Below are 22622 nucleotides of genomic sequence, written 5' to 3' on the forward strand. Positions count from 1 at the left end.
CTGCTCTGTGCAACAGAAACCAGCCTATTCCCCGCCCCGCAGGCTGGGAGCTTGCTGCTTCCTTCACTCACATCACAAGTTACAACAAACCCCCACTGACTAACTCGGATGGGGTGGAGCATGTCACCAGGCCATAATATTCTGGGTAAGCCCTTGATGACCAGTTTAGGAGCATCCTCTCATGTGGCCTTCCTTGCCTCTGGCTAGCGGTGATGACAAGAGGGGGATGTTGTCCCCCCTTCCTCTGGCTCCCCTGGCTGGCAGAGCCTAGTGCTACTACCTTGGCATATCGACTCTTACCTCTGCTAATCAGGGTTAGCCCCCCCACAGTCAGTGAGGGGATCAGGTAGGGCTCAGTTGCTAATTTTGGGCCTGGGAATGCCCACTTCTACAGGCTCAAAGTTGGTGGGGGGAGCTGTGGTATAATTGCACCCTAAATAACCTCTGGCATACTTTATTTTTGTTCTCAGAAGGTGCCCATCACCATATCTGAGCTGACTGTCACAGAGTCCCCAAATCACGGAGTCCCCAGGTTATGCTCTGGAACTTCTCCATACGAGGCCAGTCAGGAGTCTGGGGGACCCTCCGCTCTTTGTGCGCACTGTCTCCAGGGCAAGATGCTTACACAGCTTCGACCTTCCTGGATCTGACCTCGGAGCATTCAGCATCCCCTTCTATGCCGTGCGCTTCCTGCAGCAAGTACACCCAGACAGGGCTCCTGGGGAAGCCAGAGTGCCCTGCACCCCAACTCCGCAGTCAGCAGTGACTCTCAGCCAGCTAGTAAAACAGAAGGTTTATTAGTTGACAGGAATGCAGTGGGTAGAACACAACTTGTTAGCACAGAAATCAGTGACTTTCAGCCAAGTCCATCTTGGGAAGTCCTGAGCCAGAAGCTCTTCCAGTCCTCCCAAGCAGACAGCCTACCTTCCAGCAACCCGACCTCCCACACCCCCATTGCCCCTCCTCCCTGTCTTTGTCTTGCTTCCCAGGTAAAGAGTCACCTGGGCGTCACCTGGTTGTATCCCCCTCCTGGGTATCAGGTTACAAAGGGCACCAGTCATAGCATATGGGCAGGCAGCCGGAGCAGCCTCACCTGCCCCAGAGGTCTCGGCCAAAGTCACGCACCCCTATTCCCACCACCGAGGTATTAGTGCAGCATGCAGGGAAACGGAGGCACACACAGTATTCATGCAAAACAGTAAAATACACATAGGCTCAACAGTAAGACACACATACACCATAACAAGGGAAAATCCCCACTTTGTGACACTGACGTTTTAGATTCCTGCTGCCTCTGTCTTGGTACATCATTTCACCCCACTTCTCTATACTAGCCTATCTTTTTTTCTTTCTCTCTACTCTGTTCCAAGTCTGGCCGGTCTTAAGAATGACTCAGCTTTGTTATATGCTGTACTCGGCACCACGGGCTGAAGCAGCATGAGCAGCATCTCTCTGGGAATGAGAAAGCTACAGTGAGATGTTCTCCCAAGACCATTGCGTGAGTCAGGATCCAGGGGCTGAGAGCGCTAGCTGTCCTTGTGTCCTACCTGCAGCATCTGAGACAGAAGCTTCTGTTCTTTTCTATCCCTCCTGGGTGGCTGCCATGACAGCAGTGCTAATCTGAACAAAATGACTGTGGATCTGCTATTCCGCATTTAACGGCCTTTTCCATTCCTCCAGAAAAGCTATTTGGGGGCAGATCCGCGGGAGCTATGGTACCAGCTGAGGGGCTGTATTTTGTTGCTAGCAGGAGAATTGGGGCATGATTGTCCTCACTTACACTGTTGTAGATCAGCATTAACTCAGTGGCATTGCATCAGACTGAATGAGAGGAAAGTTGACCCATGCAGATGAGCTGTTTCTTAATGAGAGAGAGAGTGTATGTGTGGGGGGGGGGGGGCGGGTTGTTGGAAGGACGTGGAATTGGACAGGAAAGATACTAATATGTAACCAGAACAGCAAGTGTCAAACTTGCTGTGTCAAACATGAGTGTCAAACTCATTTTCTTTCTCTGAGTGACCTTGGCACCAAGTGCCCTGCTCTTCGCTGACCTTGGCTCTTATGGTCCCAGGCTTGATGTGACCTTCCTGCTTTCCAGGCTTAAGCTTCTCATTCTGTCAGGGTACGTCTACATTACCCGCCGGATCGGCGGGTAGCGATCGGTTTATCAGGGATCGATATATCGAGTCTCATCTAGACATGCTATATCGATCCCTGAACGCTGCGTCTGCCGACTCGAACTCCACCAGTAGCGGCGTCGACAGGGGGAGCTGCGGCCGTTGATCCCACGCCGTGAGGACGGGACGTAAGTCGGAATAAGATACTTCGACTTCAGCTCCACTCTTCCCGTAGCTGAAGTTGCGTATCTCTCATCGACCCCGCCCCCTAGTGCAGACCAGGCCTATGTCACCATTTCTTTCCCCTTTGCTTTTGTCCTATTTTAATGAGCAAAGAACTTATGCAAATAGGAGGAGGAAGCAATTGCCCTGAATGGGGAATGAAATTTACCAGGCAGCAACAGAGATCGATTCTGGTCTCATTTACACTAATGTCCTAACATTGGCATCCATCGAGTTACTCCTGTTTTACACCAAACATGAGTTCAGAATCAGGCCCTTTGCCTCCCCTGACACTGTTCTTCCATGATTGGCCCTGCACCTTATCTTGGGATGGGGCAATGTGAGTCAGTCCAAGAGAAAAACCAGAGGGCCCAATTCATTACCTGACCTGCACCCATGCAAAAGGGGTGGAAAATGTTCTCAAGTCAGAGTGATAGGTCTTTGCACTGATGTATATATACATGATGGGGAGGAGAGATAGCTCATTGGTTTGAGCATTGGCCTGCTAAACCCAGGGTTGAGAGTTCAATGCTTGAGAGGGCCATTTGGGGATTGGTCTTGCTTTGAGCAAGGGGTTGGACTGGATGATCTCTTGAGGTCCCTTCCAACCTTAATAATCTATGATTCCATGATGACACAAGGTGCAGGGCTCACCATTAGCCAACTGGAAAGGGAATTTTAAGTGGGCAGAATACAAGTACCCAGACTGGAATTGATTCAGAATATGGGATTACTCAAAGGCTTTTCTTATTCATGTGCTCTTTTAATAATCCTAACACTTGGCGTTTGATAGCACTTTATATGCTCAAAACGCTGTAGAAGCATTAGCTCTTTTTATGAGCTATAAAGAAGGTCTGAAAGGTTGGGGGGTTTGTTAAGATTACACTCTCCCCTTTGCCTTGCTTTCTGACCTAGGCACCATTTTTGTACCAATTGAACAATTTAATGTAGGGGATTGATTTTAGAACTAAATAGTTACACCGGTAAAAGCCCGAGAGTGGATGCCATTATACTGGTATTGTCATAACTATAAAGGGAAGGGACCATCCCTCCTGTATACAATACTATAATATCCCTCCTGGCCAGAGGCACCAAAATCCTTTTACCTGTAAAGGGTTAAGAAGCTCAGGTGACCTGGCTGACACCTGACCCAAAGGACCAATAAGGGGACAAGATACTTTCAAATCTTTGGGGTGGGGTGGGTGGAGAAGGCTTTGTTTGTGCTCTTTGTTTTGGCTGTGCTCACTCTTGGGACTAAGAGGGACCGGACATCAATCCATTTTCTCCAAATCTTTCTGAACAAGTCTCTCATATTTCAAACTTGTAAGTAACAGCCAGGCAAGGCATATTAGTTTATCTTTGTTTTCTGAACTTGTGAATTTTACCTTTGCTAGAGAGAAGTTCATCCCTGTTTTGTTGTAACTTTGAACCTAAGGCTAGAGAGGTTCCTCTGGGCTCTTTGAAGCTGATTACCCTGTAAAGTTATTTTCCATCCTGATTTTACGGAGACGATTTTTACATTTTCTTTTTAATAAAATCCTTCTTTTAAGAACCTGACTGATTTTTCCATTGTCCAAAGACCCAGGGGTTTGAGTCTTTGATCACTGTAACCAATTGGTTAGGATATTATTTTCAAGCCTCCCCAGGAAAGCGGGTGAAAGAGTTTGGGGGGATATTTAGGGGGAAGAGGAACTCCAAGTGGTCCTTTCCCTGTTTCTTGTTAAATCACTTGGTGGTGGCAGCGTACGAGGTTTAAGCTGAGCTGGTAGAAATAAGCTTAGGGGGCTTTCATGCAGGTCCCAACATCTGTACCCTAGAGTTCAGAGGGGGAAGGAACCCTGACATGCATCTTTCTACACATTTTCTGATCTACTTGCATATCTGGGTTCCAAATAAGCAATTCTAGATATGATTTTTGAAGGTTTTTATACCTGGCCTTCAGCTTCTCACAGTCAGACAAAGGGCAGGGTTTTTTTCCCCCCCAATTTTTAAAAAGTTCTAGCCCTCCCATTGGCTCTTTTGATCAGGTGCCCACTCCCTTTCTTTTACCTATGCAGGGAGGCTTTTTTAACCCTTTACAGGTAAAACAAGCAAAGAACAGCTACCAAGAGGGACTTTCTAGCTAACTGGCTGGCTGGGTGTCCACAAAAGGGAGCTACGCCCCCTCTCCATAGCGGGTCAGGGGCTGGCGTGGAATGTGCTGGGATATCTGCCTGGGCCCTAGTGGGGTAGGTGACTCCGTCACACACAACCACACCCAGCAAAGCTTACGCGGATTGTCTCCCTGTTTGAGAGTCCGAGCAGAGAGATCAGGGACTCATTGGTCCATGGAGAATGAGCTCCTCTACCCCAGCTGGGGGCTTCAACCCAGTGGTCGAGGGCAGCAGGTGGGCGAGCTTGCACTAGCGCTCCTGCAGGGTCCATGGTGTGGGGTAAACAGAGAACTCCAGTGTCCAGGGCTCTCAGGCCACTTGTTCATTCCACTGCAGGAGGGGATCTGGGAGCAGCCTGCAGGGGCCTGGGGCAGGAGTCTCGAAAGCAGCCGTCTTGGAGAAGGAGAAAATTTCAGCTGGGCTGAGCGGAGATGCTGCTGCAGATGCAGCTACTTCCCTGGGTACGATGCTGCAGCACTTTAACTATATGGTTAATACAGAGGTTGCAGCTCAGTGGAGTAAAGTGCTGCACCCATTTTCATGATGTTAGGGGCTTTGCCAGGGTATAAGACTGAGGTGCAGCTTCATCCAGGCCACACCGCTCTAGCCCTGCTCCACCCCTCCTCCTCCAGCCTGTCCATCCCCCAACACTCCTTGTGCCTGCAGCTGCTGGGGGGAGGCACAAGTGGCACCTCTGTTGGAGGACTTTCCCAGGGTGGGGGAGGGCTTTACACCTTCCCTACAGCCCCTTTGGCCCACACTAGCCAGCATGGGAGCCAGAGCACTGTGGTGGGCTGGGGCCAGATTTCAAGAGTGTCTCTTGATGTTGGGCCCAAATATGGGATCCTGCTTTTAAGTGCGTAGCGGCTGGTTCTCTGATGGGCTGGACACCTGCAGTGCCCACAGACTCCAGATGCAGCTGTGCATGCAGTTCCCTGCAGTCCTGTATTTCAATGCGAGAAATTGAGGTACCCAAAATTAGGCCATTGTTGTAAATTGAGGCCTTTCCGCCTTGCCCGTGAACAACAGTAGGTGGGCTAAGGCTCATTGTAAGTCACTGTTTATACTTGATCATGGCTGACCTGCTCCTGGTCATAAGCAGAGGCCTGGCAGTGAAAGGTCCTGATTCCATCGCAGGCATCCAGAGGCAGATGGTCCCCCAGGGATGGAACAACCCTGGGGAATAGTTTACATTCACAATCTTTCCCACAGGCTGGGTAAGTCCACAGTCTCATTCACAGGGCTGAGAACCTCAGGGTTAAGTTACACAAAGTGAAAATTACTGAAATGTGCCCCCTGCGCTGCACACTGTGCTGTGCTGCGCTGGGGAGATGTGGCTTTAAGCTGGTGTCCAAGCCCCTTCCCACTCTCAAGAAGGACAGGGCCAAAAGAAATCTGATGAGGTTCAACAAGGACAAGTGCAGAGTCCTGCACTTAGGAAGGAAGAATCCCATGCACTACTACTGACTGGAGGCTGACTGGCCAGGCAGCAGTTCTGCAGAAAGGGACGTGAGGATTACAGTGCATGAGAAGCGGGATATGAGTCAGCAGTTTGCCCTTGTTAGATTCCGGGAAATGATTATTCCCCTCTATTTGGCACTGGTGAGGCCACACTGGGAGTATTGTGTCCAGTTTTGGGCCCCACACTACAGAAAGGATATGGACAAATTGGAGAGTCCAGTGGAAGGAAACAAAAGTGGTTTGGGTTTTTTTTGTTTTTTGGAGGGAGGGTGGGGAGGGTGGAGTACATGACCTATGAGGAGAGGCCGAGGGACCTGAGCTTAGACTAAATAGTCTGCAGAACAGAAGAGTGGGGGGGATTTGATAGCAGCCTTCAACTACCTGAAGGGGAGTTCCAAAGAGGATGGAGCTCAGCTGTTCTCAGTGGTAGCAGATCACAGAACAAGGAGCAATGATCTCAAGTTACAGTGGGGAAGATCTGGGTTGGATATTAGGAAACACTATCTAACTAGGAGGGTGGTGAAGCACTGAAATGGGTTACCTAGGAGGTTTTTAAGGCCCAGCTTGACAAAGCCCTGGAGAAGAGGAAAAACTGAACCACACACCCAGGGAACGAAAGGTCTTTACTCTTCACTAGGGAAATGACCATCGCCTGGGGGGGGGGGCAATCACAGAGGAATAGGCAACATCTAAGGCTACAACTATACTACCCGCCCGGGTCGGCGGGTAGCGTTCGACTTCTCGGAGTTCGATATATCGCGTCTCATCTCATATATCGAATTCTGAACGCACTCCCGTCAACTCCGGAACTCCACCACCGCGAACGTCGGTGGCGGAGTCGACGGGGCAGCCGTGGACTTCGATCCTGCGGCGTCTGGACGGGTGAGTAGTTCGAACTAAGGTAGTTCAAGTTCAGCTACGCTATTCGCATACCTTAGTTCGACACCCCCCCCCCCCCCAGTGTAGACCAGGCCTTAGAGTGACAAGTTGCTGCGGAAAAAGTACATGGAGCTGTGGAGTTGGGAGTCAACCCTAATCAGCACGATCATCCCAACAGTCCCCACCAGGGCACAGAAATAAATGGCAAAGAAGAACACAGAGAGGATGTGTTGCAGCTTTGCGCTGTCTGTCGGTCTGTCCCCTGGAAAATGAAGCCAGTCACTGTGGTGTAGTTCCCTGGAGCCATTTCTCCTGTCATGTGCTCTGTGCCAAAGAAGAGGCAGAGGAGGGTAGGGCACAGAAGCAATGGGTACCACAAAAAATAAATCTGATGTCCTGTGCAGACTCGTGTTATCTCTTAAGAGATAACTAAAAGGAAATGTAATGTAGTCATCAATTCCAAAGCCTCTGCTGGGCACAATCCAAAGTGGATGCAGCGCACCGGGGGAAAATGTTTCTGAAAATCCAGCTTTGTTGGTTATCCAAGAGTTCAGAGTATGGGCTGTACAGCTTGTGCTGAAGCCCACGGTCTGTAGCAAGTTCACAACTAGAAATCAGTGCCCCTCTGTCCATTGCAGTGCAGGCAGGCAGGTGGGGGCAGAGGGGTACAAACACTGCTTGGATCAATGCTCTCCGTCCTAGCTCAGGCTTCCTTTGGTTTCCTTCATTTCCCCCCAATCCTGGTAGCTTAGTCTGGGAAGTTTCTCAGGCAGCAGGAATTCTCCATGGCCTTTCAGGAGCACTGGGAGTCTCTGTTTCCTGGTGTCCTCATATCATGACTGGCTGTCATTTGTCATTTGGAAGGTGCCTTTTAGTGAATTACAAGCAATTGGGCTTAATATGGTGCTGAATGTGTGAAATTTCACAGCCCGTGAAATAGAGGCCGGATTAGGAGATCGAATTGTTTCACAATCTACACCTCTATGAAAAACTCAGTGTGGGGTGAGGAACAGACTCTGCTGTTTTACTGGGTTGCCAGAATCAATAATGAGCAAGAGGGGTGATCTGGGGTGCAGCTCAAACATCCAACCGGGCTGGCCAGGGCCAGACATCAGGCCTGTAAGGGAAAGGTGAGTGTGGCAGTGACTTCACAAAGGCCTTTGGCAGGAACTCAGCCTATTGGGCAAAGATGATGAGGCGGCTGTGACCTCACAGAGCTCCCTTGACAACAGCCAGGCAGGACAGGCATGCGGGGCAGGGGGAACCTCGGAGAGCCCTGTAGCCTTGCTGCAGCAAGCCCCCATCTCGCAGTCTCTCTGTGAGGACCAAGAGAGGATTGGTGTGGAGGAGATTATTTGGGGGTGTTTTCATTTCTCTGTGGATTTTGTAGAAAGAAATCATCATCTGTGTAGAAGGTAAGAAAATATGGGGTTTGGATTCGGGTTCCGGCGTATCCATCAATGGCTGGGCCAAAGGGCTCCCCTCGGTCGCTCCCTCCTCCTCCTTGGAACTGTCGCAGATGTAGCGCTTTCTCCGTGGATGGTCAAAGACCCTCGGGGCTGAAACAAAGTCCAAAGTTCTCACGGGGGTGGTGAAGGAGTCCAGGTTTCCTCTCAGCAGCCTTTCCACAATTTCTAAAACACGTGTCCTTGGTAAGAGATGTCCTCCTCTGTCCAGCACTGGGACTTATGGGTTAATGGTGCTGCACTCTGATTGGCAAAGGGCCTTAGGAGGAGTTCTTTGTGGGGTCATATGGCCCACTTCCGGAGGGGTCACCCTGCCCCAGAACTCACCCTGATTGGTCATATCTCCTCTCAGGTGGTCCTTTTGGGAAGAAGAACCATCCTGATTGGTAGAGGGTGGTGGGAGGAGTTTTTGGAGGGCTCTGTGTGTGTGTGTGTGTGTGAGAGACGTGACACACCTTGCTTCCGGTCATGTGGCAGCCTTGACCCCGGAAGTAGTTCTAAAGGGCAAGGGACAAATGGAAGACAGATTTCAAAACACCCTATGGACATTTTAACTGTTTGAGCTAACTAATGGTTCCCCTGACCTTGCGACACTTCATCAGTGATGTATTTGGGGACAGTGTCATCTGTTCAGGTGACATACTTCTCTTTTTGGAGAACCCAGAGCAGCACACACACCACATCCGAACCTGGAGAGGTTTCGGCAGCATGGTCTCAACACAGAATTGGAAAAGCATACCTCCAGCCAACTCTCCACGGAGTTTTTGGGGTACATCCTCTCCCCAGAAGGTGCTACAATTGAGACAAATGTTGTGGAAGTCATTCATAAATGGGACAAAGTTTGAAGTCCTCAAGAAGTGCAGCGCTTCCTAGACTTCACTCATCCTGCGAAATCGAGATGTGCTGGCTCTCAGTGATGCTTAGATGGAAAACCACGCACCCCACACAGAGGTTGGAACCACCCATTCCCAGGTTGTCCTGAGGAGCCATGATTTCTCCAGGAGCTGGGTAAAGGGCACCGGGATCAGTCTGTCAAAGGTAGGGGAGGATTGTGTAAGGAGAGGGTCTAAGAGAGGAAGACCGTGAGCTAAGCTCTGTAGTTGAGCATGGCAGGGATTAAGAGAAGGGACAGGGCTATTAGAGGTGCGAGGGAGGTTGGAGATGGGGGAAAGGCCTGAAAAGTTCAGCTACTTTAGATCAACTGTGCCAATCACTGGCTGAAGTGACTGAAAGCTCTGAAGTGGGGATGGCTAAAATCATCATCCTCAGATGGGAACATCCCACAAGTCTGCAGAAGCTCAGCCTCTCAGATGAACGTTGTGGCCCAAACCTCTCTCTGCTCTGTATCTCACAGGATTCCAGCTGGCTGTTCCAATATAGGATGAAAACTATGCCAGTGAAGTCTCACAGCATCTGTGCAGTGAAGTGCCGCTTAAACCCGCTGTGATGCTGTGACGGAGCAGGGAGCGGGGCGGATTTGACCTGGGAATGTTGCCGGGGAGTTACATTGGGAATGAGAAGGAATCTACCTGAGCTGTAATCTGAGCCAGGAGCGGGGTGGGGAGAAATCACACCTTCTGCCAGGGAGACTGACCAAAGGAGAGGAGGAGCAGAAGGGAGGGAGGAGAAAGCTGCTGGAGGGATTTTTAGTTTCAGTTTTTGGCTGGGTGGTGCAACGCAGGGAACCTCAAGCTGGGGTCTAAGCTCCCTGAACCCCCAGAAGGACTTGATTGAGGGGTCCTGGTTGTGCCTACTAGCTATGCTGTAGACTGCATTCCTATTGTCCAATAAACCTTCTGTTTTCCTGGCTGTCTGCACAGGACTGAATTTCACCTCTGTAAGGGTTATAAGGAAATAATTGGCTGAAGGCCTTTTTCTTTTTGGATGTCTGTCTAGTGAGGAAAATCTATGGGGATTTTTAACCTGTTCGTTCCCATGACTGGTGCTTCAATGATGCAGAGAAGTGCTGATGCATTGGTTGATTTCCCCACCTTTTAATTTACTATCTTCTTCTCTTTAACGGATATGGTCAGTAAATAACCTGAAAGCAAATAGGAAGAAAACTTCATCTGGGTAATTGTGGCTCTTAAGACAAAAATCAGGTTCCTGGTATGTTGCCTGGCTGAGATCATCCCTTTTCCCTGGCTCCCAGACCTGGGATTCAGATGTCATTCTCTGTGTGGTGTCCTTATTTTATTCCTAGGAAAAGGATCCCCAAAGGAGATGTAAGGATCCTGGACTCTAATGTCTGCAAGAAGCTTCAGCCACCTTCACTGTCTTTCCTACAATGCCAGTAGTGCTCTTTCTGCTCTCCAGATCTGCTCCCTCCAGCAGGACAAAGACACCCCTTAACTCCCCGAGTCCTGATTTCCTAAAATTCAAGGGGCTGAGGGTTTGCATTGCTCCCACTCCACCATCATCAGAGACTTTTCCTATGGGAATCTCCCTAGAGCAAGGGAGAAATCTGTTCTTCCATTAGAACCAGTCTGCTCAGTCAATCCACCCACACTGACCTCATTTTAGCTGCTTTGTTTATCCGAGATTAGTGGTATTGTAGCAGGGTGGTCACCCGCTCCTGCTCTGAGGAGTTTAAAGACAGCCCTTGGAGAGGGCTGGGGTTGAGAGCGAAAACCCTAGCCCGACTGGGAAAACAGAAAACACACCCCAATCAGGCCACAGCTGGCCTGTATAAAGAGGCAGGGAGCCAGTAGCTCAGCAGTCTCTCTCTCTCTCTCTCTCTGTTTGTAGAGGGAGATGGGCCTGGCTGCAGGGAGCTAGAGACAGGGTGCCTGAGTGGAGCAGGGCTGGGGAAAGGCAGAGGAGCCGGGGAGCTCCAGCCTGGAAAGCCTCAGGCTGCGGCCTAGCATAAGGCTAATAGGTACTGAGGGCTGCAGAGTGCCCCAGATAAAGGGGCACCCGGTCCTGGGAGGGACATGGGGGACAAGCAGTGATGAGCTGCTAAAATCTTAACAACCGGTTCTCTATAAAGTTCTGATTTAATGGACGTGCCAGAGCATGTATTTTTTGTACCAATAGGGTTACCATATGTCCGTATTTTCCCGGGAGGAATTTTTAAATTTTAAAAATTCTGCCCAGACAGCAATTTAAGAACCGAAAAGCCTGACATGTCCAGGAAAATACAGATGTATGTTAACCCTACCTAAAGTTCTTTTCTAAAAAGATGGGCCTGAACTAGAAATGAGCTCCTTTTCGCATGTGTGGGTCCCCGCCACTCCCCTGGGGTGTGCTAGGGTGACTGGAGGTCCCTATTTTATAGGGACAGTCTCAATTTTTGGGTCTTTTTCTTATATAGGCTCCCATTACCCCTCACGCTCTGTCCTGATTTTTCACACTTGCTGTCTGGTCACCCTAGGATGTGCACATGTGTGGGTCCCAGCTGCTCCCTGCCCCCCCTCATTGAAGCAGGTGTGCAGGGTTACTGCCCTGAGAACTGCAGGGCACCAGTGGACATGGGGCTGGCTGCAACAGGGGCTGGCTGTGGGTAGGTGATGCAGACAGGGGCTAGCAGGGGGTGGCTGTGGGCAGAGGGTGGCTGTGGGCGGCTGCGGGTGGCTGTGGCAGGGGCTGGCTGCGGGTGGCTGTGGGCAGAGAGTGGCTGTGGCAGGGGGTGGCTGCAGGCGGCTGTGGGCAGGGGCTGGCTGTGGGCAGAGAGTGGCTGCGGGCAGAGGGTGGCTGCGGGCGGCTGTGCCAGGGGGCAGGGCTGGGGCAGGGGCTGGCTGCAGGTGGCTGTGCCAGGGGATGGCTGTGGCTGGCTGGAGCAGGGGCAGGGGCAGGGGCTGTCTGCGGGTGGCTGTGCCAGGGGCTGCGGGCAGAGGGTGGCTGCGGGCAGCTGTGCCAGGGGGCAGGGCTGGGGCAGGGGCTGGCTGGGGCAGGGGCTGGCTGCAGGTGGCTGTGCCAGGGGATGGCTGTGGCTGGCTGGAGCAGGGGCCGGGGCCGGGGCAGGGGCGGTCTGCGGGGGGCTGGGCCCGGGGCGGCGGGCCGCGGGGGGCGGGGGGCAGCTGGGCCCGGGGGCAGGGCTGGGGCTGGGGCTGGCTGGGGCAGGGGCTGGCTGCAGGTGGCTGTGCCAGGGGATGGCTGTGGCTGGCTGGAGCAGGGGCAGGGGCAGGGGCAGGGGCTGTCTGTGGGTGGCTGTGCCAGGGGCTGCGGGCAGAGGGTGGCTGCGGCGGCTGTGCCAGGGGGCAGGGCTGGGGCAGGGGCTGGCTGGGGCAGGGGCTGTCTGCGGGTGGCTGTGCCAGGGGCTGCGGGCCGAGGGTGGCTGCGGGCGGCTGTGCCAGGGGGCAGGGCTGGGGCAGGGGCGGGCTGGGGCAGGGGCTGGCTGCAGGTGGCTGTGCCAGGGGATGGCTGTGGCTGGCTGGAGCAGGGGCAGGGGCAGGGGCAGGGGCTGTCTGCAGGTGGCTGTGCCAGGGGCTGCGGGCAGAGGGTGGCTGCGGCGGCTGTGCTAGGGGCAGGGCTGGGGCAGGGGCTGGCTGGAGCAGGGGCAGGGGCAGGGGCAGGGGCTGTCTGCAGGTGGCTGTGCCAGGGGATGGCTGTGGCTGGCTGGAGCAGGGGCAGGGGCAGGGGCAGGGGCTGTCTTAGGGTGGCGGTGCCAGGTGCTGAGGTGAGAGGGTGGCTGCGTGAGGCTGTGGCAGGGGGCAGGGCTGGGGCGGGGGCTGGCTGGGGCAGGGGCTGGCTGCAGGTGGCTGTGCCAGGGGATGGCTGTGGCTGGCTGGAGCAGGGGCAGGGGCAGGGGCAGGGGTAGGGGCTGTCTGCGGGTGGCTGTGCCAGGGGCTGCGGGCAGAGGGTGGCTGCGGGCGGCTGTGCCAGGGGGCAGGGCTGGGGCAGGGGCTGGCTGGGGCAGGGGCTGGCTGCAGGTGGCTGTGCCAGGGGATGGCTGTGGCTGGCTGGAGCAGGGGCAGGAGGCAGTGGCAGGGGCTGTCTGCGGGTGGCTGTGCCAGGGGATGGCTGTGGCTGGCTGGAGCAGGGGCAGGGGCTGTCTGCGGGCGGCTGTGCCAGGGGGCAGGGCTGGGGCAGGGGCAGGGGCAGGGGCAGGGGCTGTCTGCGGGTGGCTGTGCCAGGGGCTGCGGGCAGGAGATGCCGGTACTCACACACGGGGAGCAGCTAGGAGCAGCCGGGGACTCACCAGGCAGCAGCAGGAGCCCCAGGGCCAGAGGGCCGAGGAGCAGCAGCAGCAACCGGGCCAGGAGGCAGCGCACATGGCTCCCGCAGCACAGCGCCCCCGGGCGGCCGGGAGGAGGAATTACACCCTTCTCAGCCAAAGCCCATCAAAGCTTCCCTTGCAGGGAAGCCTGTTAACTAGCGGTTCTAAAACCGCTTCTATATTTAACAACCGGTTTGAGCGAACCGGCTCCAGCTCACCCCTGCTCATGAAAACATCCCAGTTATGGACACAGGCATCAGCAACCGATTCCCCAAGCTAAAGTCCCCTTTGCAATCCAGGGAAACAGCCTGGGTTGTCTGGAGAGCACGGTTTGGCCCATGGTGACTGCAGACACTGCACCTGCTGCACGGTGACTCCTGGGACCCCTCTAGCCCATCAGAACTCGGCTCTCCCGCATTCTGCTGAGCAGCTGAGATCTGGGGGAACAGAAACCCTTTGTTAGAGACAGAAAAATCTCCTCACAGAAACACTCTCTCAATGGCTGCCAGAGGACTTCCCTGTGACACCTCAAATGCGCAGCCCCTCGGATTCCCACAGGGGAGATCTCTTCTCATTCACGTGTCACCCATGGCTGCAGTGTCTGATAGGGGGAATGAAGAGGGGATTTTTTTGGCCAATGGTCCCTTCTGCAGCGCCCATAATGGGAGGAGGTTTGGCCTTGTGATGTGAGGCACCGGTCTGTTCATGAGGCTACACGATGGTACATGAAGAGCGATGCAAGCAAGGGGAGAATGGACATTAGAGAGCAAGGCTGGGACCTCTGCGGAGCTGCTGCAATCAAGCATCCACAGCCAGAAGAGAAACGATGGGAAACTCGCTCAGATGGCTGGCAACAGCAGCAGCAGCAGCTGTCTCATAAAGCTCTGCTCATGCTCTAGACAACAGAGGCAGGACAAAGAGCCACACAGTGAGAGACTGGGTTGCAATTAGCAATACGCATTTTTTTCAGTGGATTATGCTGTCCTGACAGGCTATTTCCTATAATGTGCACAGCCAGCCTCCCTGGCTGACCTCAACAGAAGTTAGGTTCTCCGTGCCTGCAGGACAGGGCTGGCCTTACCATGAGGCCAACTGATGCAGCCGCCTCAGGTGCCAGACTGTGGGGGGAACCCACTAGAACCCAGCGTGTAGACAATGGTGTCCGGTGCATATATTTGGTCTCTGCTCGAGATGCACAGAGATGGTGGAGTGCTGTGCTGGAGGAAGGCAAGCACAAATGACATAACAGGCAGACAGGTGAGAGGGACTAACAGAAAGCAACAGGAGCTGCAGGGAGAGAGGAGAAGCGTCCTCTTATGTACCTCTCTAGCACCCCCAGAAGCCTGGCCTGATTAACACCAGCTTGTCAGGGAGCAAGCATGGACCCCACCTACTCCTCCCGCTTTCTCCTGACAACAGCACCACCCTTCACGGCACCACCTCATGGCAACTTCTGCTTCTGGGCTCTCACCGGAAATGGGAAGTCCAGTCGGGCCTGGCAGTGGCTGACAGGCAACGGAGACAGGATGTTTTGCAGCTTTAGACTGTCAGTTATTCCCCGGAAAATGAATCCAGTCACTCTGGTGCAGTTTCCAAGAGTCATTTCTCCTGTCACTGTGCTCTGTGTCAAAGAAGAAGGGGATAGAAGCAATGGGTACCTCAACAATAAATCTGATGTACAGTGAAGCCAAATGGCAAAAATTAAGATGTCTGTACACTAATGCAAGGAGCCTAGGTAACAGAATGGAGGAACTAGAGCAACTGGTGCAGGAAATGAAACCGGATATTATAGGGATAAGAGAAACATGGTGGAATAGTAGTCATGACTGGAGTACAGGTATTGAAGGCTATGTGCTGTTTAGGAAAGACAGAGATAAAGGCAAAGAAGGTGGTGGAGTAGCAATTGTATATCAATGATGAAGTTAACTGTAAAGAAATAAGAAGGGTCAGAGATGGGCTACTAGGATGATCCGAGGAATGGAAAAGCTGTCTTATGAAAGGAGACTGAAAGAGCTTGGCTTGTTTAGCCTAACCAAAAGAAGGTTGAGGGGTGGAGTATGATTGCTCTTTATAAATATATCAGAGAGATTAATATTAGGGAGGGAGAGGAATTATTTAAGCTTAGTAACAATGTGGACGCAAGAACAAATGGATATAAACTGGACACTAGGAAGTTTAGACTTGAAATTAGACGAAGGTTTCTAACCATTAGAGGAGTGACGTTCTGGAACAGCCTTCCAAGGGGAGTAGTGGGGGCAAAAGACATATCTGGCTTTAAGACTAAGCTTGATAAGTTTATGGAGGGAATGGTATGATGGGATAGCCTAATTTTGGCAATTAATTTGGCAATTGATCTTTGATTATCAGCAGGTAAGTATGCCCAGTGGTCTGTGATGGGATGTTAGATGGGTTGGGATCTGAGTTACTACAGAGAATTCTTTCCTGGATGCTGGCTGGTGAGTCTTGCCCGCATGCTCAGGGTTTAACTGATCGCCATATTTGGGGTCGGGAAGGAATTTTCCTCCAGAGCAGATTGGCAGAGGCCCTGGAGGTTTTTCGCCTTCCTCTGCAGCATGAGGCACGGGTCACTTGCTGGAGGATTCTCTGCAGCTTGAGGTCTTCAAACCACAATTTGAGGGTTTGTTATAGAAGTGGATGGATGAGATTCTGTGGCCTGCATCGTGCAGGAGGTCAGTCTAGATGATCATAATGGTCCCTTCTGACCTTAAAGTCTATGAATCTATGAGACTCGTGTTATCTCTTAAGAGATATCGAAACAACGGAAATTCAATTTAGTCATAGATTCCAAAGCCCAAAGGAACCATTTTGATTATCTAGACCAGTGGGTGTTTTCCTCATTTGCGTATGATTCAAACATTTTGAATGGTGGTGGAAATTGTTGACACAATCTGTGGACCCCTAGGAGTCCACGGACCACAGGTTGAAAAGCAGTGTTCTATGGTAACAACAACCTTTGGAGGACCCCTTAGATATAGTCTGTGGATCCCAAGGTGTTCGCAGACGATAAATTCAACCCCCCTCATCTAGTCTAATTGCTTGTATAACACAGGTCATAATTTTTTTCCAATATTTTTCATTGTAAAGTAGAGGATAACTTTTAAAAAAATCATCCAATCTTGAATTAAAAATTGTCCATAAACTGAGTATCCACCACGACCCTTGGTAAATCATCCCGAGGGTTAATTACCCTCCCTGTTAAGAGACGCTTTTTATGTAGAGCTGGTCAAAATTCCCACCTATCCCCTTGGAAAGCGTTGAGCTTTTATGAATAAAACCCCAAATCCAAACTATTTTGGCGCTGGTCTATTTTGGCTGAAATCTGAAGTATTTTGGTTTTGAAATGGAGCAACTGAGAGATGTAGTCGAACCAACAAGACTGGCCTATAAAGGAGAATGGAAGCCTGAGGAACTTCAGCTAGACAGATCAACATGTGGAGTGCTCAGTGTTGAAGGTGTTTGAGAACAGGTCAGAGAAACACCCATCGGGATGTTTACTTGGTGTTACTTGGTCTTGCCCCAGCATGGGGAGCCTGACTTGACTCCATGAGGTCCCTTCCACTATACATTGCTAGGACTCCCGAATAACAATATTTGTATTGATTGTTATTATTTAATTTAAATTGTTGTAAAAATGCTGACATTTCCATGGAAAAGTTCAATGCAAAGCAATTTGTTTGTTTTTGTGGGAGGAGGGCAATTTTCATCTATTGCCTAGGAATGTAGTGTTCCCACTCACTGTAGGAGGGTCTGATCCTAGTTTTTTTCAGATTTGCCCATCTATGGTTATGAACAAGGTCACCAATAACAAAGTTTCTCCACGAGACAAAGAAACACCAAAGACAGGAATCCAAATTTCCATATGGAAATGGAAGCATAAAGTCACACTTGTCTGGAAGCCCCATTTCCTAGTAATGTGGCTACTTTGGTAGTAGATTTCTACAATTCTTTACCTTATCAATGTGAAAAATTAACATGCATCTGCGCACACACACACATACACACACACACGCACATGTTTCAATTGTCCTGTTTGGACTAATCACATTTCACCATAACAGGAACCCATCAAGAGAAAAAAACATTATATTAAACAGACTGTACAACCTACGGCTACAAATCTCTATAATTTACCATGAGTGAGTGGAGACAGTGGCAGGACCAGCCTGTCCTTCTCAGAAGATAGTTCTTTAGCAGAGTCATAAAGCAGCTTCCTAGAAAATCTCCACCTAAAGGGCCACAATGAATTGCAGGTCAAACAGCATCAAGAAAGATGATTCCCTTGGAAGCTAGGTGGGTCCAGATGTCCCTATTCCTTCTACCACTTCAAACTAAGAAGAAAACTCAACTATGCAAGAGACATTTAATTCCATTATCGGTGTGTATCCACCCCGAACCCATGAGACCATCCATGGGGGGCAAAGAATGGTGCACTGGGGAAGCCCATTCCATACTGTACTGTCTTTTTTCACAATCTTCTCTCTCCAGGGCTGTCAACTGGGAATATTTCACCAGCACACTGGGAAATTTCCACTCTGGGAAATTTTAAATGAAAATGTTTGATATTCAAATAAATGAAGCACATTTTTAGGGAAAAAAAAGAAAAACCCCTCCATTAACAAGATTCTTTGAAACTAAGGGGTAATATTAAACAGACTATTTTCATCTTCATATGCACAGCGTATGAAATCTTTTAACTCATTACAGCACAATGGACTAGACACTCAGTTGGTATCAGTCACCGTAGTTCTGCTGATGCTGATGGATCCGTGACAACTGACGCCAGGTAATGATCTATCCTGATATCCCCAAACTCTGACATGCAGCGTTCAGGATAGTTTAGGCAGTTGGTCCCATTTCACTGCAAGGTACTTTGTGAGAGAAAATGAAGACAACATTTTGGAATCAAAAGCATCAGCACTTTGAGAACAGAAAAACAATCTTTTCTCTTGGTCGACAGAATGTATTTTGGAGCTTTCCTCGGGTATTAGAACTGAATGAATAATAGACCACTCATCTTAGTCTTTGCCCCGTAATGTTAAAACTTGTTGCAAGAGAGATATCTCTCTTTCTTGAACTCAAAGGGATTGTGTAAGGGGAGGTGAGGTTGATCTGTTCTGCCAACATGAGGGGAAAAAATTCCTCAGAGCTCTGAATCTCAGGTCAGGCACAGGCATGGTGTGTGTGTCATTAAAATACCAGTTGCCTCTCCCAGCAGCGGAGGTAGTTAGACACCAATATATGGTCTTCAAATATTGTTCAAGTTCTTAGACATGTTGATACTTCTCTTTGTCTTTCCCTCTGTTTTATGCAGTTCAAGTATCTGAAAATCCCCCCTAGCAAGAAGCACGTCCAATCACAAATACACTTAGAGGAGCAGGGCAAGATTTTAATCAATATCTGCCAGGATTAGAGCTGTGAAGACGGTTTCTTTCAGAGCAGCAGGACTAGACGTCTGTGTATCGCACAGCCAAAGGGCAAGGAGCATTCTGCTGCTCAGCGCTGAGGGAGAAGGAACATTTGCAGCAGCAGCATGAGAGGGTCCAGGAGTCCAGTAAAAAGTCAGGAAATGCACCTGCACATGCCCGTCCGATTCAGATCTCGATTGGGCGCTGTCAAGGGCCCTCAGCAAAGAACCTGTCATGACACATGCCATTTAGCTGAGCCCTGGCGGGATCCTTATCAGGAAGGATAATGAGGGTGATGCTGCAGCTGGGAACACAGGGCTGGCTCCAGACCCCAGCGCGCCAAGCCTGTGGGACCAGTGGACCCTCCGCAGGCACGTCTGCGAGAGGTCCACCGGTGCCGCGGGACGGGCGACCGGCAGAGCGCCCCCCGCGGTGTGCCGCCCTGCTTGGGGTGGCTGAAATCCTAGAGCCGCCCCTGTGGGAACAGTGAAGATCCTGCCAATGTCCTTAAAGGCCAGGATGTGACCTCACATTAGATCAGGAGGACCAGTTTGAAGACGATAGCAGTGAAAACTCTGCAGAGGGGGATGTGCCTGGCCAGAGACTGGAAGTCCAGGTGGTTACTGCAACTCTCTAACCCCTCCCTCCCATTGTTTTCTAGAGAAATTGGACTTTCAACACTGAGGATTTGGTAGGTTATGGCCAAATAATTTACTGTCCTGGATATTACGCCCTGCATTGCTGTATGTGTGTCTGGGGGGTAGTGCAGACGCCACAACATTTGCATGGCCTCATCTCCCTTCCTCTCCCCGCCACCGGCCTCTGCTGGGCACAATCCCAAGTGGATGCAGAGCACTGGGGGAAAAGGTTTCGGAAAAGCCCGCTTTGCCAAGAGTTCAGAGCTATGGGCTGTGCGGCTTGTGCTGAAGCCCACAACTTCAGCTTGTGTAGCAAGTTCACAACTAGAAATCAGTGCCCCTCTGTCCGTTTCACCGCAGGCAGGCAGGTGGGGGTGGAGGGGTTCAAACACAGCTTGGATCAATGCTCTCCATCCTACCTCAGGCTTTGGTTGGTTTCCTTCATTTCCCCCCAGTCCTGGTAGCTTATTCTGGGAAGTTTCTCAGGCAGCAGGAATTCTCCGTGGCCTTTCAGGAGAACTGAGAGTGCAAACCTGCTTGGGCCTCCATAACAGTCAGGTCCCTACCAAATTCAGGGCTCACTTTGACTAGTTTACAAACCCTTTGGCCTTGAAATTGACCAACATCACCATTTCGATGTTTCCATTTGACATTTCATGATATTGTAACCATGGGGGTCCCGACCAAACTGGGAGAACAGGGGAGTTCAGAGGTTGTTGTGGGGGGGTCACAGCATTGCCACCCTCACTTGTGTGCTGCCTTCAGACCTGGGCTCCAGGGGCACAGCAGCAAACCTTTCTGAAGCTAGGAGTTTCCCCAGATGTGCAGTGGGTCCCTGCTGGTCCTGCCCCCCACCCCCCTGCCCCCCTCTCCCCAGAGTCACCACCAGAGAGACATGAGCAGAAACTGCCAAGACCAAACCCCTGAGAGCCAAATGCCAGGCTGATGAGCAGCAGCGCACTTGCTTTGCCTCTACACTGGTGCGCTGTGCTCCCCACGGGAGAGGAGTCCTGTCCTAGCAAAAAGGCACAAGAACCAACAGCTGCCAGCTGAAGCCAGAGAAATTCAAATGAGACGTAGGCACACAGTTTTGACAGTGCGGGAGACTAGCCACTGTAACAAATTACCCAGGGGAGAGGTGGAGTCTCTGTTTCCTTGAGTCTTCTCATCACAACTGCCTGTCATTCTGGAAGGTGCCTTTTAGTGAATTACAAGCAATTGGGCTTCATATGGTGCAAAGTGTGAGAAATTTCATAGCCTGTGAAATAGAGGCCAGATTAGGAGATCGAATTGTTTCATAACCTCTATGAAAAGCTCAGTGTGGGGTGAGGAACAGACTCTGCTGTTTTACTGGGTAGCCTGGCAGGTGCCCAGAATCAATAATGAGCAAGTGGGGTGATCCGGGGTGCAGCTCAAACATCCAGCTGGGCTGGCCAGGGCCAGACATCAGGCCTGCAAGGGAAAGGTGGGTGTGGCAGTGCCTTCACAAAGGCCTTTGGCAGGAACTCAGCCTATTGGGCAAAGATGATGAGGCGTCTGTGACCAAACAGAGCTCCCTTGACAACAGTCAGGCAGGACAGGGATGCGGGGCAGGGGGAACCTCGGAGAGCCCTGTAGCCTTGCTGCAGCAAGCCTCAATATCGCGGTCTCTCGCTGAGGACCAAGAGACGTTGATGTGCAGGAGATTCAGTGCGTATGTTTGTCATTCCCATGTGGAGTTGTTTCAAAAACGTTGTCATCTGTGTAGAAGCTAAGAAAAAATATAGGCTCTAGATATTAGAGCCTATATTCTCATGTTTAGTTGTTTTGAAACCTCCGCTCAAAATCGTACCTCTGTCAAATTCACAGCGGTGCATCTTAATAGCAATTTTAGGTTGGTAGCAGGAGTTCTTTTCGTGAAAATTGCTAAAAAGGAGACATTCGGTTCAAAGCACTGCTAGGAAACTCTTTCTCCTGGAACCATTTTACAAATGCTATTCGGTTGCATTGCTGGCCATAAAACTAATCTGCGTGTGTGAAAATTTATACATGAGAAATTCATTCAGGTTCATTGCTGGCACAGATTTCTCTGAGAATCGTCTTTCACAAGACAATAGCACCCCCTGCTGGACAATTGGTAGAGATTCCTTTCGTGAACATTGCTAATCATGAGCCAGTCATTACAGGTCACTGATAGGCACGAATTTCTCTTTGAAATATCCACAAAATAGCATTCGGTTGCATTGTTAAGCCCTCTGTTAGAGCTCCTGCCGTGAAAATAGCAAAAAATGACCCTTTCGAGCGTTATCTCTGCGAGCGAGGAAAGTCTAATGCAATCGTCCTCCTTCTGCAATTCTGATGCACTGCTGAGAATCTGGCAGTTATACGTTGTGAAAACAGCGAAACATGAGAAATACACTGCGGATTATTGGGAAGCACGAATTCCTCCTGCTCCCATCCTAAAATTGCTATTCGGATGCACAGCTAGCAACTTGAGCGAGATACGCTGTGAAAACAGCTATCCATGAGCAATTCATTCGAAATCACTCGTAGGCACGAATTTCTCCTGGAAACACGCTAAAAAGGCTATTCGGTTCCACTGCTGGCCATTTGGAAGAGCTCCGTTTCTGAAAATTCCTAAAAAGGAGACGTTGAGTGCAAACTACTGCTAGGCAACACTTTCTCCTAGACCCATCTTACAAATGCTATTCGGATGCATTGATGGCAATTTGGCAGAGATCCGTTTGGGAAAACAGCGAAATGTGAGAAATTCACTGCGGATTATTGGTAGTCATGAATTTCTCCTGGTACCATCCTAAAATTGGTATTAAGATGCACTGCTGTCAATTTGACAGAGGTACGATTTGAGCGAAGGTTTCAAAGCAGCTAAACATGAGAAAGCATTCCACATCATTGGTAAGCACGAATTCCTCCTACTCCCATCCTAAAATTGCTATTGGGATGCACAGCTAGCAACTTGAGCGAGATACGCTGTGAAAACAGCTACACATAAGCAATTCATTCCAAATCTTTCGTAGGCACGAATTGCTCCTGGAACCACCCTGAAAATGCTGTTCGATTACACTCCTGCCCATTTGGCAGAGATCCGTTTGTGAAAATAGC

The 22622-nt window shown here is 50.7% G+C and overlaps 1 long non-coding RNA gene across 1 annotated transcript; it reads left to right on the forward strand.

Moving 5' to 3' along the window:
• Positions 1-8103: 8103 nt before the first annotated feature.
• LOC120390020 lies at positions 8104-18825 on the forward strand. Its single transcript, XR_005591016.1, has 3 exons — positions 8104-8247; positions 18182-18260; positions 18789-18825. It is a non-coding gene; the product is annotated as an uncharacterized LOC120390020 (long non-coding RNA).
• Positions 18826-22622: the final 3797 nt, after the last annotated feature.

This window comes from Mauremys reevesii, linkage group 24, assembly GCF_016161935.1.
Source record: "Mauremys reevesii isolate NIE-2019 linkage group 24, ASM1616193v1, whole genome shotgun sequence".
NCBI lineage: Eukaryota > Metazoa > Chordata > Testudines > Geoemydidae > Mauremys > Mauremys reevesii.